The 12084-nt window shown below is 44.6% G+C and overlaps 1 protein-coding gene across 2 annotated transcripts in view; it reads left to right on the top strand.

Moving 5' to 3' along the window:
* LOC139689389 (long-chain-fatty-acid--CoA ligase 5) overlaps window positions 1-12084 on the top strand; it is a 184537-nt gene that overhangs the window by 90021 nt on the left and 82432 nt on the right. The window contains exon 1 of one of the 2 annotated variants that reach the window (XM_071586483.1): window positions 263-444. The exons of the other annotated variant lie outside the window; for it this stretch is intronic. The gene's annotated coding sequence lies outside the window, so the exon portion shown is untranslated. Of the gene's footprint in view, window positions 1-262; window positions 445-12084 lie in introns of those variants that run through there. 2 annotated transcript variants of the gene reach the window in all.

Genomic DNA, 12084 nt, shown 5'->3' with positions numbered 1-12084 from the left:
CCTTCGCTTCCTGCCCTCCTCTTTCCAACCCCCTTCTCTCCTCCTCGCTTCCTCCGACCCCACCCCTCTCCTCAGACCCCCAACACCCCACTCCTCCGCCCTCCTTGCTATTTCTTCCGATCTCCCCTCGGAACATTCCTTCCCCCCTCTCCGGGTCTCTTCCTTCCTGGGGCCGCCCACCTTCTCTCTCTCTTTTACCCCGCCTGCCGTCTCGCTCCCCCTTCCTCGCTACCCCCACGAATGGGACCACGCTGCTGTTCCCGTAGTCCCCCGCCGGCCTTCGCCCGTGTTAGCTAGGACGTTCCGCGCCCAATCCTTCGGACGAAGACGCCCGGCTCTCCCGCACGACCAAGTCGCGGATTCGCCCATTGCCGCCGCCATCTGTCCGACCGGAGACCACCACCGACGACTCCGTCGCTTTCGGCCCAGGCCCGCCGGTCACCGGTGAGAGAGGACCAACAAATCGCTACCCCCACCCCCCACGCCCCCCTGCGCCCCAGACCACCTGGTCGCGCCCCGGGCAGAGAGGCCTGCCCCGTGCCCTTGTAGATATAGGCGCTTCCGCTGCCGGCTTTTGTTTCACCAACCCATTACGCTCCGGAAATTTCAGTTTGGCTGGCGTGCTCCCAACGTGGCCCGTGTGTGTGTGTGGTTAAGGGGGCGAGGGAGGGGGTGTTTTGGCAGGGGGCAGGGTGGGTGGAACTGGGGAGGTGGGACGTATGATCTTTCGAGCCGAGCCCGACCGCGGCCGTCTCTCGTCCCCGCGGTGTGGCGCAGCCGGCCGCCTGTTATGCATCGAAGTGTCGCCAAAGCTTTTCGCCGCCTTCGGCTCCTTCACTTCGCGGTGCCCTCGACACTTCCCGCGCCATTCCTCGCGATCAGACGGCGCAGGATTTGATTTTCTTTGAGAATCTTGGGTGTCTCCGGGGTCATTAAGATCGCTCAATTAAGTTAAGGCCGCTAACGGTAATCGCTGGCAAGAGTCAGAGGCAAATAAATGTTTCCTTTTCTCTCCGGACGCCGCTTCTCTCCTTTGTGATCCTGTAGTGAACTGAGAGTTGGCCTACTTGAAACTAGTGGTGACGGTCAAAGCACGAACTCTGCCGAAATCGCAGGGTATCGGGAATTCATCGAGCGTTCCCTGGCACCGAGGTTTAAGCCAAATATTTTCATGGAAATCCATCGATAAAGGCCGCGATTTTAATGGCATTTCATTGAGTTCAGTATAAATGACAAATATATAGAAGTCCATGGAAAGCTTTGGAAGAATTCCGCAAGGACAGTCATTCCACCATTTTTCCTACTTTATAAATTCTCGTGAACGACTTATTCTACTTTTGGGTGGATATAGTGTTTTCCTGGCTTTTGAAATGATACGAATTTTTCTTGAGTTCTCCTCCAGTTAAGATTTTCGCTGATTACATGTCAAAGATAACTGTACCATCATTCTCTGGGTGTTGAAGACGATGGCAGATTTAACTTTCGAAGCGTCGACAGCGAAATACATCACCTGGTGCGATCCCTATAAGACTTGATAGACTCTTTGTGCTATTCATCTTACCATAGATGACAAGCTATTTTCCACAGGATTACAAGTGAATGAAGTTGTATGCATTCATTTTTTTATTCTGTGGAAAAGTAATATTTCAGGTACATGTATCAATAGTAAATGTTTCCCAGGACCTAAGCCTGGAGAAATAAGAAAAAGTCCAGCTCAATGATTAAGCATCGGTGTGTTATTGTTCGCATGAAAACCACTACGTAATTGACGATTTATTACGTACGGAGAGAGGAGGACCTCCAGCCCCCAAATCTTTGACCTCCTCGAGGGTCCATTGCCGTCCGCTTTCACTGCGCCTGCCACTTGGCACCTTAGGCGTTGGGAGCCAATTTATTTGTAGCCCAGTAATTAAACGGGGTACTTAGCGTTCCGACTTCGAAAGTGAAATAATGGGGGGGTGGAGTTGATTCCGACAGCTCTAACTAAACGTATCGATGTTTGTTTAATGCAGATCTTGGCACGGAAGGTTTGGTAATATGATGGCCCCCCCTCTTGAGTGGGAGCGCGTAGTGTTGTGAGGATAGTTTCGAAGTCAATGGAAACGCGAACAACGCAAAGGAATCGGGAATCCAAAATAGAACGCTGCCACTCGACCGCCACTAATATTACCGTGTGAAAAATATAAAAAAAGTCCTCCCACTCGTCTCCATTCTGCACTTGTGGCGAGCCTCGAACGACCTTGTATTTGAAAATACTGAAGGACGTATAAATACAACGCTCGGGTATCTGTCCGAGTATTTGAATCTCGCGAACGTTTAGGGTGTCGACGAAAAGCCCGAAACGTGTACGAGGTCGGATACTTTTGAGACCACCCTCATATAACCCTTACCGATGGAATTCGAGGTGGGGGTAAGAAGGGATTGCGAAAGTATTTCGAAAGACTTTCATCTGGAAAAAGATTCGCGACTCTAATCGAGCCCGGTAGGAGGGAGTTGTGCAAATTCGTAACTTGCAGAACTTCTTTTCGGTTTGGGTGATTCATGCGTATCTTGTGCATGCTAATATTTCAAATTTGGCTGCCTCTTCACCCTTCGGGATTCCGTTGCGGAAGTCTACACTATTTCCCTAAACCCGTCGCACACTCGAAATCGTTTTCCTCTCCTGAGAGTGAATGAAAGGGAAAGCCGTCGGAATATTGGCTGGTCGGGAAATAGACGTCGCAGCAATGAGATCTTTTCGTTACGGGAATTCATCAACACCGGGTCGATTATTCCGCCGGTGAATGCGTTGTTTACCTAACCAATTTCCCTTCCTCATCACCTATTCACGGATAACATTTCCTCTTTGGTCCATTGACTCAAGGCATTTTGTTTTTCTCTTCTATGAATGTATGTATATGTGTGTGTGTGTGTGTATGTATGTATGTATGTATGTATGTATGTATGTATGTATGTATGTATGTTCATATTAGGCTTCCAAAAATTTTGGAAACAAGAAATTAAGGAAAGGAGTAGACTCACCAAACGCGATATTGTCATTGTAAACTTAATATGTGATGCAGTGAACATTTCGATCGGCTTAATTTGTCTGTTTTACATAGCCCCGATTGTAGATGGATTACATTTCCTCATTTAAGATTAATTCAAAGAAGATTTCATCAAATTACATTCTTAACTCGGTGCAGCTTGTATTCAGGATTACCATCACAGTTAACTATAATAAACGATCTGATATATTTTTTCCATGGTTGGAGGATACTAAATCATATGTTATTGGTGCTCCTGGGAAGCATAAGCAAATACGTGAGGCACAGGCGTGAATGTTACACCTATACATTGTAATGGATTGCACTCGAGCGTTTTGCTCTCGTGAAATTCCAAATGATTTGTACATTGACCCGATCTCTGTATTTCAAAATTTTCTTGCATGTCGTGAAGGACATATCGCAAGATATGGCTATTGGACGGGTTGTTAACCTAGTGGTAAGTGTGTGATGGCCGTGGGTTAGACTTCGAGTGATGCCTCTGGGCACCCGAAAGCGGGACTACGATAGATACTCTGGCATACTGAGAAATTACTGGTGAATTATGAGAAATGATTTATCCCACCCGCCACCCTGAGCGTGTGAATTTTGCACGCGTTATGACTCAAGCTCTGTCCTCAACTACCAACATCCACCTTCGACTCGGGAAAGGGTTGTGGACGGATGTGTACATGATGAATATTTTAATAGCCGACCCTATGCACCGCCCTTGAACGTTAGGCTTTTCTGAATTATTTTCAAAAGTGATATCATTGCTAAACGCAGTGATGCCTGCACGGGATTTTTCATTGATGATTTTTGCACAGCACAGCTGGGCGCGCGGCCCACGAAACTTTTACTCGGAAAATATTGGGTTGGTTGGGGTTCAAGCTTTAAAGTGGAAGATGGATGTTTCAAATTGCCATGGCCACATCGATAGTAAATGAACATTCGTGTGTGTGTATTTACCTATTTGTGAGCATTCTGAGTACAAATGAATGGGATGAGGAAAGTAGCTGTGCAGTCGCAGGAAATAAAAAAAGCATTTTTAACCGAATCGACTCCTTCGATTTGAATCGCTTCGTGCAGACCTCGTGCCAGGCCGGGAAATCATTTCGCGCGGAGAGCAAACAATCGCAGTTGCTGCCCCGTGAAGATGAAATGCTTGGATGCCGGGGTCGAGGGGCGGCGGTTCCCCGTGCAGCGCACGCTCTCGGCGGGGCCGGATCGTCGGCGGGTGCCTCTCCTCTTCCCCCCGGCCCCAACCCTTTCACCCACCCGGGTCTCTTCCCCCCTATCGCCTCCTCCCTCCCGTCTCGTGCCGACGGGAGCGAACTCGCCGGGGCCGCGCCCCCCTTTCCGCACCTCCGTCCGCTAAGCCCCCCCCCCCAGCCGCCGCGACCCCCCGTATCGGGTATGGCTGCATTCAATCCTGGCTGCGTGCCGGCCGCGGAGCGCCCCCCCCCCCCGGCGACCAGCCGGTGATTCGGCGAGGCGTCGGCCGCGGGGAGAGGCACAGGGCGACGGAGACTGGTGCTTCTCAATGGACTGGGATCGGGAGTCGCTCAGCGACGGAGGATCGCGCCGGTACTTTTTTTTAGAGGAAATGCTAGGGAGTGCTGTCTTAATTTATTTGGAATCAGTGAGCCTCCGAATCAGGGAGATGGAATGGAATGATATGACTTGTGAAGTGGTGGAAATGGGTACTCCGCCCACCATTTCATTCTCTTCCCGCCCTTATTTTTTCATACGTCGCGTATGCAACTTTACGAGTTCATACTTTTATTTTAAAAAATAATCTGTTCTGTTCTTTTCTATTTCAATTTTTTTTAACGCGTTAAACACCGGAGGGTCCTCATAATCATCAGTTATGAGCAGTATGTGCAATGACAGTTCTGCAAATGAAACGTGTGCGAATAAATAGATAAATATATACACACGCATAGCTAAGTCTGCGGACACGATCGACGGATGGGAGTCAGGGGGAGAGAGAAAGGGTTGACGTTTCAACGTTGAAAACGCTGGCCAGTAAGAATAAAGAGGGAAGAACGAAATAAAAATTGTTAAATAAGGTTATTACCATGATCCATAACACTATTTGCTTTGTACAAATTTAATAGCATAAATGCCAAAAATGAGTGAGGAGAATGTTAGTAAAAGTACCGTATTACTCCTAAGCATGTGCAACCTGTCTACCCAGACAATGTCGCAAGGATGTGTTCCTCGTCATTCAAATGGCCGAAATACGTGTACCGTTGTTCAGAATCCTAATCAAATAATCATGCCACTTATGTACAGGGGGTGGTGTGCTATTAATGATCCTACAAACTTGAGGCTAGCATTTCCTTTTGTGGGAAAAGCACGTATGTGCATTTCCTTTCGTCGGCTCCTCAGAACGCATATCGAGTCTCTGCTGTTTTTGCTCATCTCCCTTGATTAAAGTAAATTTTTAACAATAGGATTTTTCTGTTCCTACGAAAAAACTTCTGACTTCCATTTAACCGAACTAGGTTTCGATATCATGGACAACCATGGCATTAATCTCTTTTTGCGGTCTTTTTATCTCCATCATCCCAGAATCAGAGGAATGATCTGTTTTGTATAAAACTGTGCGAGAGAATGAGAAATGTGTGTGTGTGTCTGTGTGCTTGTCTGTGTGTATACATTTTTGTATGTATGTATGTTATCTTAACTTTCGCTCGGTTATAAATGCAATACGCTCCCTCTTTCAGAAAGGATAAACTCAGTCGTAAACTCACCCCCAGCTTGGTGTGTTTCTCGTTGGTGGAAGCATTTAAAGTTGTCGGCATAAGCATCATTCCGCCAGCAAGGGAAGGGATCTCAGGGAATTCTTGAGACTTAGGGTGTGGGGTGCCTTGGCATTCCGTCATAAGAACACGTGAGTGACATCGGAAGGTTTTGGGAGGAATTCGCGGGGGACATTAAATGCCCCCGGGTAAAAAGGAGAAATTCGCGAAGGCCGAATTCCTTTCCAGGAACGCAGTGATCTCGTTTGCAGAATGCATCTCCTGTGATGAGAGAGCCGGGATGCTGAGGATCCACTTAATAGTGCCCGAGGGTGTGGCAAGACGGGGGCGGGGGACCAGCGAGTGTGTCACCACGCTCGCATCTTCCTCATGTTTTTCACTCACTCTCTGTCAACAGTTCTTTTGACGCGTTGTGTGTAGCCATGAACTTTATTTTTACTCTCCAGAATCAAATCGCATTTTATATAAGTAAGTAATTGAGAGTATTGGGTTTGTAAGCTTTAAGTGATGAACATCAATTGAACACAACTCTAGGAAAATTTTTCACGGATATACTAGCATAAATTACAGAATTTAAAAAAAAGTTATACTTGTTCGCTTAAGAACATGCAAAATTCGTAGCAGTATGTCTTCAAACAAGAGTTGTAAATTTTAGGATTTTTTCGATAACGGAATTTAAAATGTCTATAGCAATATTAACTAGTACATTTGATGAAAGAAGAGGTAATGTCGTCAAAAAAAATACTCTGAATTTGAGTTACTAGCAGAAAAAAGATTGGTGGCGTAGATAATATTGTCAGACATTTTTTTGAAAATTGAATTATTTGAAAAAGAATACATTTTTACCAAAAGCTATAAGCATTAGCATATCATTCTTTTATTTTTCCAATTTTTATGACGATTCAGCTGGTTCTTCCCGTCCACAGCAGCCTTTGGTAAAAAATGGACGCGTGTAGCAGCCTCCAATGTTAGGCATCCATTTATTCCTGTTTAAATATAAGTAAGTGTTGTTTTAATTTCAAGAGCGATTGTATCATGAGCAAATTGGAGTTGATGCGAGTGAATTTGCGCATGTGTGGCGGGTATCACCGAGGAGAGAGCAATGGGGAAGGGTGAAGTAAAAGTGGACTTTGGGATGAGGAGATTGAATTACGGAAGCGAATGTCAGAGAATGGGAATAATGAGGAAGGAGGCCAGGGGATCCGCGTGCAAAGAAACATCTGCTGGGGAGCGCACTTCCCCGCCCCCGACTGCGCCCCCATCATATTCCCTTCTGCCGCCGCGGGGCCACCCTTGGCGGGACGAAGCGAGAGCGACACTACGACACGCTTGAAACCCTATGCCGCGGAATCTTCGTGCATGCGTGACATAATTCACAAAATACTTCACTTCTCTGTTAAAAATACGTGAAAATGGGCGAAATCTGTTTCGAATGCCGAAAAATGGCGGAAACGCCAATCTTAGATGGGAATGTACAAAATTCATTTAACACTACCCATCGTCGACGAGAAGGAAATGCCTAATTGGTTACTCTGTATTTTAAGAGGTGATGAACATCTCTTGGGTAGAATGAAAATATCAAAATCAAATGTATCGTAAAATATCGACAGTATATTTAATATCGCCCTAAAGAATTATAAGATATATCAAAGACCGGCCATATCGCCAAAAATGGAAATCAGATCATCAGCAACGATGCCTGGAGTAGCGCTCATGAACAATTTGGCCATGAAGCATAGAAATCGTATCAGTGAAGTATTAAAAACCTTCCACAAAATAACTAAAATGATTTACATGCCTCACGAAGTTGTCGTTCATATTTAATCCTTTCGCCATATTGACGTATTAATTGACCTTCGATAAAAAGAATCATTAAAATTATGCATGGAGACGTGGCCCATATGAAAAGAAGTATCTCTATGGGGTGGAAACGCCGCCTTAAGTATTATTACGGCTTTTACTCTTTCAACTGGAGAATTGGTACCAGTAAAGTTTACCTTTATTTAAAGTTAATTGACCTGTTTTTCTTATTGTGATTCTAATTATTTGTTCCTTAAAATTTGACTCTGTTTGACTTATATATTGATGACAATTGAAGCGCTTATGCTTTTTTCTGAAATAACTATTGCTTATTGCGTCGTCATTCTTTGAAATCGCAAATTCACGCCACCGCTTTGACCTTGCGATGTGCACTTTCGCTCTCGTCGGTGCCGATGCAATCAATAATGACGCAGAACTTTCAGGGATAGAATGCATGACTTCCTTAAAATATGTGAAAACAAACAAAAGTAAATTCAAGGAAGGCAATTTTTGCTGTGCGTAGCTTATATTACTTTTACGTAGATCTTTCCACATAATTTTCAGGACGGGTTTGTCTGCGGTGACATTTGTTCATTACCATTTTGATACAACCTAAAAGCTTACAAGGCCTTACTGTTGTGAAATTTGATAGTATGCCCCTCACTCAAGAGCAATATTACTTTGATTACTCGTTTTTCCCACCCTCTAAAAATATAGTACAAGGGTCATCCGGAAAGTAGTACCCGTTCGTGAAATAAAGACACAAAAGTAAATATTAACAAACATAAAAAATTTTATTTGAAAGAGGATACTTTAAACTACTTCTCAACATAATCTCCAAGCAAATTAAGGCATTTGTCATAACGTGTGACAAGTTTCTGTATTCCTGCTGCATAGTCCTTCGCCGCCAGCTCATTGAGATACGCGAGGGACCCATCTTGCACAAATTTTTGCATAATGCAGATGGTGTTTAACAATTTCATGAACAATTGTTCGAGAAACATTGGGAAAATGCTCACAGATGTCATCAATTGTGACGCGCCGATCGTTCCTCACGAATTCGTCAACTGAGCTCACCAGTTGGTCTGTAATGACAGACGGTCTCCCCGAACGCTCATCGTCGTGTGTGTTCCCCCTCCCCATGTTGAAGTTGCGACACCACCGCCGAACAGACGACTCGTCCATTACATTGTCTCCATACACCTCCTTTAATTGGCGATGAATATCACATGGGCGAACGTTTCTTGCATTGAGGAATTTAATCACTGCCCTCACTTCACAACTGGCGGCGTTCTCAATTTTTTTAAACATTGTAAACAATCACAGAAACAACACAGGCAATGCTAGCGTCACGCAACTTGGCTCAGAGAAGGCAGACAAGCCACTGAAGCTATCTGACCTCGTCCAGCGGCTACTCGCGTCGTCAGCACTTCATGCGGCACGAACGGGTACTACTTTCCGGATGACCCTCGTATGTATTCACTTTCACTCGAGCCTTTTTTTCCTACCGAAGTCTTTCTCCTTCTAAAGTTTCATTCGCTTTCGCTTGCCACAATTTCATCCCATTGTCACTCATTCCCGCTCCTCTGCAGTTGCACTTTTCATGATCACTGAGAGGACATTTGTAAATGACATAGTTTGAACACTCTTAGAGCCAAGATATAGCTGATTACGACGGGTGAGTTGGTTTCCGAGTTCCCCTTCTATCGGAATATTTAAGACTCAAGTTACCCTCTTGTCGCAATGAGCTGCCTCCAGGAAAGAATTGCTCTTTATCTCATGTTTCAACAAAATTCTCTAAATTACCAATCGCACGCTCTCATCTCTGTCTGGTAGAACAATACTACGAATGTGGCACTCAGCAAAAATTCAACTAGTCTTGACTGGGACCCGATACTCTCCGCCGTAAATTTACTGCAAAAAAGACTTTCATGCGAAGTAGGAATACTCAGAGCTAGTTTAAGTGAAATTACTCAGTTGACATTGCACGAAATGATATGTTAATGTGCGCCGCAATATTGAGAACGTCGCCGAAATCAGCCACCATAGGCTCGGAGGAGTGGTTCGGAGGGTCGGTCCTCTGTGACGGGCACAATTGGTCCACTCTCCGCCTCGAGGGAAACATAATAAAGCTGGCTGAACAGTGCACCCCACTTTCGCCCCTCCATGCTACATTCCTCCTCGCTTATTTTGATGCATTGCATCATTCCTCTTGTGCCTGGGGACGCATCAGCTCGTTAAGATGGCCAATTCACGTTGAATCAGGTATGTGGCCAGACGTTAGAAGTCCACCGTTAATAATCTCACTTTGGCTCAATTAATCGGAATTTTCATTTCATTTCAATTGGGAAACATGTGATTTAACTGGAGGAGTACTTGTTAAAAAATAAAATCTCCCTGCAGGGTTGAGATTAAATGAATCTACCTGTCGTTTCAAATTCCAATGGACAGTCTCATTTTTCCTGCCGAATGGGAAACCGTTTTTCAAAGGAGAATCAGTGGACCAAGGGCGGATTCAAGTCGACCGACCTTTCGGGCGGGAAGGGGCGGGGCAAGTCTGATGTTAGTAAGAATTGAAAGGTAATAGTTTTATTAACGCCGAATTAAGGTGTTTTCAAAACTATTTTGGTTCTTGGTGATTTTAAACAATTTATTAAAACCGAGTAATAGAAATGTAATGGCAAAGTATGCGTCGTGAGATGGCATGATCCCCCTGGGTCCCACTGGATCCTTCACTGCCGTCCGCTTCAGCTGTCGTGTTGATTGATTTTTATCAAAATTAATGTGAGGTAGAGAGAAGTATATTAATTAAGTAGTTAAGCCTTTTACACCTAGGTTATTAAAGAAATGCACGATGGAGTCGTTCCTGCCATGTTGAGACTAACGTTAAATATAATTAAGCAAAGGTTGGGGCTAAGTTTCTTCGAATAATTAGAAATAAAGGCATTTCAAATTAGATTAAAATATTTATCACCCATTCCCTAAAACTTCTTTCCTTGAAATTCACTATAATCGGGTAATTCTGCGCGTATATTGCATTAGCTCTGCCTGCTCTGACTGACATCGGTCACCAACCCAATTCTTCCTTTCCCCATATTTTTCTGTCCTCCTTGCTTCACTTCTAGTGGCATGAAATTCATAATGGCGTAGAATGAAATATATTTAATTTATTTTTTTATTAATTAATTTTTAATATAACTTGAGCGTAGTCATAAATGAGTTTTCATTGTTAAATGTACCCCACGAAAGATTTGCATTATTTCAGACTCAAATGATTCCTAGTCTGCGCGACCGTATGCAACCCGCTCGGGCCCTGGGAGGACCTTTCCAGCACAAAAGGACACTGTCTCGGGCATGAAAGCGCATGCAGCAATAGTTAATCCATGTGTAGGGAGAGATTTTTTGTTTCAAATTCCCGCCTGGTAAAATGAGAAGCACGACAAAATACGTGAGTCGAGTCACCGCGGGCGCACGCGCGCGCATAAACAGGCAACGGGCAACGGGCAACGGGCAACTTTAATACATGTCCGCGTGGGTTCATTTGAAAATGAATGTTGAGCAGTTGAATTATTCGCACTTCGCAGAAAACTCTTAGTCTGCACTCTGCTCGATCAAAACTACGCGGGACCAATCACTGTGCTCAGAAGTACGCCAACAGACAAATTTAATATGCATAGATGCGTGAATTATGGGCATGACTGCGAATCGATGCTCGCACTATTCTTGATGTTAAACAAGAAAAAGATATGAAAAATAACCTACATATAGCAATCCGGCGATCCGTCACAGGAGCATGTGGCAGGAGTCATTTGGACGCCGAGCCGAAATTTTATGATTATTTTGTCTACCGGGAAAAAACCATAAACACAGTAATCAACCCGAAGTTCGGTTTGGTAGGTGATGGTAGAGTTCACCCAGCACTAAGCACGACGTCGTGCGACATTCACACATCAGGGTAAGGGGGCCAGTTCCTTTCCCTGTGCCGGTTATGGTTTCCCAGGAAGATCTGGGAGGAGCTGCAGGTGCCCAGTGAGGCGCGGGAATCGAACCCGGACCCTTCGGTCAGTAGTCGAATGCGTAGTTAGTTACGTAGACAAAATAGGGGCACGGTAGTCCATGACTACCGTGACCCCTAATTTGTCTACGTAAGTAAAAATTTCATTGACATTTTTTAAATATTATGTATATTTATGTAAAAGTTTGGAGCTCATAAACTTGGTTTCACTACATCGTAATCTCTCTTTTAAACGGTCTCATATGCCCATACATAAAAACATGCTTGAGGCCAGAAGTAACTCCGAACCGACGTCGCCCTCTTTAAAGCCCTCCGCCTCACATTCTTGGGCTCCGTTTTTCCTTGCTTGGAATATCCATCGACCTTTCATCCCTCTCGAAAGAATACTTAAAATTTTCATTACTCTCTTTCTTAGTTTTGCCTTATTATTTCTTATCCGGATTTTTTCTGTTTCAAGTACTGGTTCTGTTCCTACCCA

Source organism: Hetaerina americana, unplaced genomic scaffold, assembly GCF_022747635.1.
Source record: "Hetaerina americana unplaced genomic scaffold, ioHetAmer1.1.p SCAF_23, whole genome shotgun sequence".
Taxonomy (NCBI): domain Eukaryota; kingdom Metazoa; phylum Arthropoda; class Insecta; order Odonata; family Calopterygidae; genus Hetaerina; species Hetaerina americana.
This window is presented reverse-complemented; position numbering and strand designations above follow the sequence as displayed.